The following is a 7617-nucleotide window of genomic DNA, read 5'->3' on the forward strand; positions in this document are numbered from 1 at the left end:
CAGGCTGCACTTTGAGCAGGAGAACCTTTTTCATCAGTTCTTCTTTATGTTCTCTGAGCACATAAGCAGACTCTGTTCTCCATCCTCTGTGCACAATGATCCAGTGTGTCCTGCTCCACAGGAAACACAAACACAAACTTCCAGGTGTTTTTATTCCTCTTCTTTTCTTGCAGATCGAGGCTTGTTCTCTGCTGAACCAACTGTGTTGGCAAAGCTGGACTCTTTAGACTGAAGTTGTGGCTTGTGTTTGATTTGCTCAATAACAGGAGGATCTTTCCATAGACTGAGTCTGGAGCATCTGCACTTGTTTCTTAATGAAGTCAACAATATCTTGGAGTCTGGCTCTCTGTTTCTACTGTCTTTCTGCCGCTCGTCTCTGAGCTTATAGGGCAGTTTGTTCATGCTGAACATGTCACGTCCATGTCGTGTAGACACTGTACATCCCCTGAGAAACAGACCGTTGTCCTGCAGCATCTTTACGTCCTCAGTTTTAATGTGAGACCATGACAGATCTTTGTCCATGTAACAGGACCACACTTTTTGCTCATCTCTAAACTGTTGCTTTAATAAACTCTTGTCTTTTGCACAGCCGTGTTCTGGATTCATGTTTTGTCATCTCCTGATTCGTTCTGTGGCCTGGTCTCTTCTGCTCCAGGACGTACAAACCATCAGAATCATTTGATTATTCTGCTCAACTCCATTGTCAAATGTTGTATAAATGTGTGGTATTTCAGAGGATTTCCTTCACATACAGATCTCTCTCTGGCTGTGAGGGATTGTTGATGTTGTTGTTTTTTTTTAACAAAGTTGTGATTTCATTCTGTCTTTTCATCACACCAAGATCATAAATGTTTTGTCCATTTCCAGTGTGTGTGTGTCTGAGGTGTGTGTCTCTGCTCCACACTCTGAACATTGGAGACTTTGTTGTTGTAATTTAAGTAGGACTTCATTCCATCTGATACTTTTGAAGTCCTGTTTCTACTCGTTGAGCTTTGAGTTTTGAGAATTTCCAGTTTTGCCATTTTTTTTCTGCCATTTCAGTTTGTAGTTGTAAGTTCCAGTTCTTTTTTTTCCCTCACTCTCAGCTGCTCGTCCTCTTCTTCTCCTCGTGCATGTCTCTCCTTCAGTGATTGTTTTATCTAATGCAGCTTCAGCCTTAAAGCAGAAATGAGACAGAAGAGTCGAGAGCAGGGACTGTGGGTTTAATGACTCTCCACATCTGAAGCTCTGTGTCATTTTCTGTTAAACTCTTATCAGACATTTTAGCCATATTTGATTCACACACATAACAAATAACACATAAATTCATTATTTTCAGTAAAATCGTGTGAATTGTTTTGATTTTCCTTTGGTTCAGTGCAAATGATTTCATCCATTTCTTTTAAACCTTTTGCATCATTTTGAAATGTTTGTATTTCACGATGCTTGATCATTCATTTAGTTTTACTTCTTGTGGCGTTAAAGACGACACATCATTGACAGTTACACAATTTGTTCAACTTTCCCAGAGAATCCTTGACGTTTTCCTTTTGTTTCATGAGCTTTCATTTCACATCGAGCCTTGTGTTTTATTAACATGACCTTTGTGTTCATTTTGTAGTTTTTCCACCGTTTGTTTGGCTCATTTTGTTGATTTTTCATTCATATATATATATTTTTTTTTCAGTGAAACGTTGCGATAAACTCATTCGAATAAATACAAACTGTGTGATTAATGTAGCTTTTCATTTCAACAAATTGTCACCATCATTTCCATTGAAACCCCAAAGCCACAACACGAGGTCGATCAGAGCGCGCCGCGTAAAAACAACAGAGTGCACAGACTTTATCTAAGAATTGTATTCTTTTAAAAGTTCCAGAAAAAGAAAGACCTAGTTTAGACCTAGTTTAATGCACAGATTCTTTATCCACAGCAGTGACAGTTTACCTGCTCGCGGCAGAATGCTGTTTGGATGTGTGACTTTCTCTCGTGTTGCTGTTTGTCGCACACACAGTCGTATAGAGTCACACACAGTCGTATAGAGTCACACAGAATCGCGCAGAGTCACATAATGCATTTTCTGTTTAATAATCAGTGTTTTAAGCAGGTCACAGATGGTTTAATGTGGCCTATAAAATATGATAAACATGTAAATGAAACGATCAATAAAAAACACAGTGACCCAGTGTCTCTCCACCTCCAGACAGCAGGAAACCCGGTGCCTTTTAAACTACCGGCGCTTCACCCTTAACCTATCAGCACTTAACCTTTGCCCACATGACCCCGCCCCTCAGGCATCACCATAGCAACTGTCACCCAAAATGGCTCCTACAGTAAAACATGAGAATGAAACAAAACACAACTCCAGGTCTGTTTTTGAGGAGGGAACAGCGTTAGACATGGATTAAAACTCACAAAAATCCATTTTGCATAATATAGGAGCTTTTAATATCTGTATTGATACTTGCAGCTGGTGTGAGGCACTGCTGTGTCTGGACCTGTGAGACTTTAATCTGAGTTTTGTTTAAAGTCTGAACAGAGCGAGCTGATTAATCTGAACTATAAAAGGTGAGCTGATCTGTGCTGTTAAACAAGCCCCTCTCAGATAACACTACAGTCACAAGCTAGCATTAGCATTAGCATTAGCATTAGCCAACAGTTTTTCAGTCACTTTCACTTTTTTGTGTAAAATCAAACAGGACAATGAGCTCAGACTGACACAGGCTCCTGGACGTCAGCTCTTTAAAAACATTTTGTATTTTTTCTTGAGTTTCAAACTATTTTAAAACGTTTCTGTCTGTGTTTGCTCATGTGTGCCGTGTGTCACCTTTTGAAACGGCTCAACATTTCACCATAGACATACATATTGAACTCTCCCAATATCGATTATTGGCCACAACAGTGAGACAAATCTGGGCCATGGTTTGGGCTCAGCTCCACATGGGACCGTCCCGTGGTCCTGGGATAGTCCCGGGAGATTTTAGAAGTGATTTTTTTCATCTTTTAACCTCAGTTTTTATGTTTAAATCTGCCAAACATCGTTGGAGTTAAGTTGTGTTTTGTTTTATTGACATGGAGGAACCAGGGTTTTCAAAACTGAAGAAAATTAGATATTAATCGATACTAAAATTAGTATCAAAACTATATACAAAAATAATGCTTTCATCTGGAGTTTTATCAAACTACTGTCAGGTCACATGATATAATAGTCAAATACTATTAGTTTGTGTTAAATTATAATACTGTCTAAAAAAAGAGCTTTGAAAATCAAAATCTGCATCGAGTCACTTCCTTAATATGAAAACTGAGTGAAGTTTTAATATTGTGTAAACACAGGCAGGAAAAGGACTGAGGCTGTTTAAAAGTGCATTTCCATGACACTGTGGGTGAATATAGTACACACTTCTATGATGTTTTGTGGTTGTTTCATTCTCTTCCATCAGGTTAAAGTCACTGAAGTGAACTTTAGTTTGATGTTGTAAAGTTTTTAGTCTGGTTTGTTTCTGACAGGAGAAATAATGGACCTTTTAAGGCTTTGTGTGGGACAGTGACGTCAGGCTGAAGTCATGCTGCGACTATCTGTGCCTCAGCCGAGAGCACAACACTGAAGCACCGTTAAGATTTATTATACTGAAGTTTGAATGTAGTTAAAGAGAGAGGATTTAACTTTTATGGTTTTAACTGTGACACATAACATATTTACATCAACTTGTTCCATTTTATTGTTCTGAAAATGTTTGAAACTTTTCTTCCACTTTAAAGATGGAGATGAGATTATATTTATATATAAATGTACAGAAACATCTGTGCAGAGAACGGACTGGAGACCCCGAGGTCAAGGTGGGAAACACCTCCAAAGGTCGTGGAGAATGAGCCAAGATCCTGTGGGACAGATACAGACAGAATGGACCAACGGGACACTGTGGAGAAACAACAGAGCAAAGAACCAAGAGAACATCAGGGAAAAGGAACGAATAGAGAAATACCAGGGGCTCAAAGAAGAGCAGGAGAAGGTCTGGAAGGTGAAGGCCTCAGTGGAGCCCGTGGTCATCGGACACTCGGGGCAGTGACCCCCAAACTGGAGGAGATCCCAGGAAAAACATCAGACATCAGATTTCTTGATATGAGCCTCTTCAGTTCTGTTCTGGTGGTGCGTCCCGAGCAGGAGCTTGTCCTTCCATGATGGTTCCTCCTCCTCCTCCTCCTCTGTCTGAGACACTGAGCTCGTCGTCTGTTGGGGCCTTGTCCTTGTCTACGTCGCCCATGATCCCACACGACGATTCTCCATAAATACACAAAAACATGATACAAAACATGACCCCAAACTGTACAGACATAACCCTGGTGTTGTGGCCTGTCCGTGTCTGTGGGCTGCAGTTTGAATAGACACAGTTTGTTTGTCGTTTAAGTGTCATAATCTCCTCTTCAAACTAAACTGCCTTTATAAATCTGTGTAAAAGCTGCTAACTGTAGTTTAGACTCTACAGATCTGTTCTCAAATGCACCGGATTCTTGGATTTAGTTCAGATTTCTCTTTTCTCAAATGTTTATGGTCTATAAAAATGTAAATCATAAATCTGACTCCAGTCACGATGCTTCTCAGAAAAATGAGAGGCTTTTAGTTTTTAGCACCGGCTCCTTCTCCAGACTTTTATCCAGATTCTAGAGCTAAACAATTTAGAGAAAATATCACATTTTTCTGCTGAGCCGATGTCAGGGCCATTATTTGTGTCTATGTTTTAACAAGATTCTGTTCAAAGTAAAAAGTTCACAGTTTAAACACGTCCAGAAAGACACAAAGACTGAAAACGTTTACAAGAGTCACATGTCAGGACGAGTTTGGACAGATCTAAACTACAGCAAGACGTTTGTGCAGAATGAGACCCCGAGGACACACGGGGAGGGCATCTGACACACGGGGAGGGCATCTGACACACGGGGAGGGCATCTGACACACACGGGGAGGGCATCTGACACACGGGGTCAGGGTTCGCGCTCAGATTTTGTTGTTTATTGTTTACTTGTTTACATTTAAATTACATATTCTATTGGACTGAGTTTATTATTGCGTCGTACTAAGATCTGATGAGGAGCACCTGGCTGGAGGAGCACCTGGCTGGAGGAGCACCTGGCTGGAGGAGCACCTGGCTGGAGGAGCACCTGGCTGGAGGAGCACCTGGCTGGAGGAGCACCTGGCTGGAGGATTAACCAACCGCACAATGACCCCAAGTCCTCAGGGAATTGAACCGGAAACCTCGATGCTGTGAGGCAGGAGTCACTCGGCCACATTTAAAGATTAAACCTGAGCTGCTCCTGAAACAGGACACAGGAGTTTGATGTGTGTGAGGCTGTTGTGTCATCCTGGTCTGTTGTGTTGTCTGTTGTGTTGTCTGTTGTGTTGCCGTGTGTGGTCTGTTGTGTTGTCTGTTGTGTTGTCCTGTGTTGTCTGTTGTGTTGTCTGTTGTGTTGTCCTGTGTTGTCCTGTGTTGTCTGTTGTGTTGTCTGTTGTGTTGTCTGTTGTGTTGTCCTGTGTTGTCTGTTGTGTTGTCCTGTGTTGTCCTGTGTTGTCTGTTGTGTTGTCTGTTGTGTTGTCTGTTGTGTTGTCTGTTGTGTTGTCTGTTGTGTTGTCCTGTGTTGTCTGTTGTGTTGTCCTGTGTTGTCCTGTGTTGTCTGTTGTGTTGTCTGTTGTGTTGTCTGTTGTGTTGTCTGTTGTGTTGTCCTGTGTTGTCTGTTGTGTTGTCTGTTGTGTTGTCTGTTGTGTTGTCCTGTGTTGTCCTGTGTTGTCTGTTGCGTTGTCTGTTGTGTTGTCCTGTGTTGTCCTGTGTTGTCTGTTGTGTTGTCTGTTGTGTTGTCTGTTGTGTTGTCCTGTGTTGTCTGTTGTGTTGTCTGTTGTGTTGTCCTGTGTTGTCCTGTGTTGTCTGTTGTGTTGTCCTGTGTTGTCTGTTGTGTTGTCCTGTGTTGTCTGTTGTGTTGTCCTGTGTTGTCTGTTGTGTTGTCTGTTGTGTTGTCCTGTGTTGTCTGTTGTGTTGTCTGTTGTGTTGTCCTGTGTTGTCTGTTGTGTTGTCTGTTGTGTTGTCCTGTGTTGTCCTGTGTTGTCTGTTGTGTTGTCCTGTGTTGTCTGTTGTGTTGTCCTGTGTTGTCTGTTGTGTTGTCCTGTGTTGTCTGTTGTGTTGTCTGTTGTGTTGTCCTGTGTTGTCCTGTGTTGTCTGTTGTGTTGTCCTGTGTTGTCCTGTGTTGTCTGTTGTGTTGTCTGTTGTGTTGTCTGTTGTGTTGTCTGTTGTGTTGTCTGTTGTGTTGTCCTGTGTTGTCCTGTGTTGTCTGTTGTGTTGTCTGTTGTGTTGTCTGTTGTGTTGTCTGTTGTGTTGTCCTGTGTTGTCCTGTGTTGTTTGTTGTGTTGTCTGTTGTATTGTCTGTTGTATTGTCTGTTGTGTTGTCTGTTGCCGTGTGTTCCTCACACTTCCTTTGGGTCTGTGTTGGTTTTGGTCCAGAGCCGAGACCTGGACTTGAACCGGACTTTGATTTGCTGATTTTGGGACTTGGACCAAAGACTTTGAGGCGTCACAGACTCAGGACGAGTCTGGACAGATGTGTGTGTGTGTGTGTGTGGTGTGTGTGGGGGTGTGTGTGTGTGGTGTGTGTGGTGTGTGTGTGGGGGTGTGTGTGTGCGTGTGTGTGTAGTGTGCAGCGGAGCCTCAACATTAAGGTCAGAGGTTTGATTCCAGTTCAGACCAAGTTCTGTCATTGTGTCCTTAGGCAAGACACTCGACCCACGTGGCCTGGTGTTAAAGTGGTGCATGAGTCATTGATGTGGCTGATGGCACAGATTGGCAGCCTCTCTTCTGTCAGTCTGTCCCAGGGCAGCTGTGGCTGTGTGGAGTGAATGAAGAATAAAAACAGCATTTTGTGTTTGTAAAGGATCACCTCATGACATCATTTGGTGGAACAATGGTTTAGTCCCGGTTTAGTCCCGGTTTAGACCTGGTTTAGTCCTGGTTTAGACCTGGTTTAGTCCTGGTTTAGTCCTGGTTTAGTCCCGGTTTAGTCCCGGTTCAGACCTGGTTTAGTCCTGGTTTAGACCTGGTTTAGTCCTGGTTTAGTCCTGGTTTAGTCCCGGTTTAGTTCCGGTTTAGTCCTGGTTTAGTCCTGGTTTAGACCTGGTTTAGTCCTGGTTTAGACCTGGTTTAGTCCTGGTTTAGACCTGGTTTATTCCCGATTTAGTCCCGGTTTAGACCTGGTTTAGTCCCGGTTTAGTCCCGGTTTAGACCTGGTTTAGTCCTGGTTTAGACCTGGTTTAGTCCTGGTTTAGTCCTGGTTTAGACCTGGTTTAGTCCCGGTTTAGACCTGGTTTAGTCCCGGTTTAGTCCTGGTTTAGACCTGGTTTAGTCCTGGTTTAGACCTGGTTTAGTCCCGGTTTAGTCCTGGTTTAGACCTGGTTTAGTCCCGGTTTTGTTTTCATGAATCTCTCGACTCCAGTTTTTCAAAAGACAATAAAAATAAAGACGATCAAATGTAATAAGTGTTTTGTTTCTTATAATATTCCGTGTGGTTTTATAACAGATTGACTTTTAAAACTGTTCCATTTGTCGTGTTTATGTTTTTTTATGTTCTGGTTCTTACTCGTGTAGAACTGATATCAC

The sequence above is a fragment of the Periophthalmus magnuspinnatus genome, chromosome 17, assembly GCF_009829125.3.
Source record: "Periophthalmus magnuspinnatus isolate fPerMag1 chromosome 17, fPerMag1.2.pri, whole genome shotgun sequence".
Lineage (NCBI taxonomy): Eukaryota > Metazoa > Chordata > Actinopteri > Gobiiformes > Gobiidae > Periophthalmus > Periophthalmus magnuspinnatus.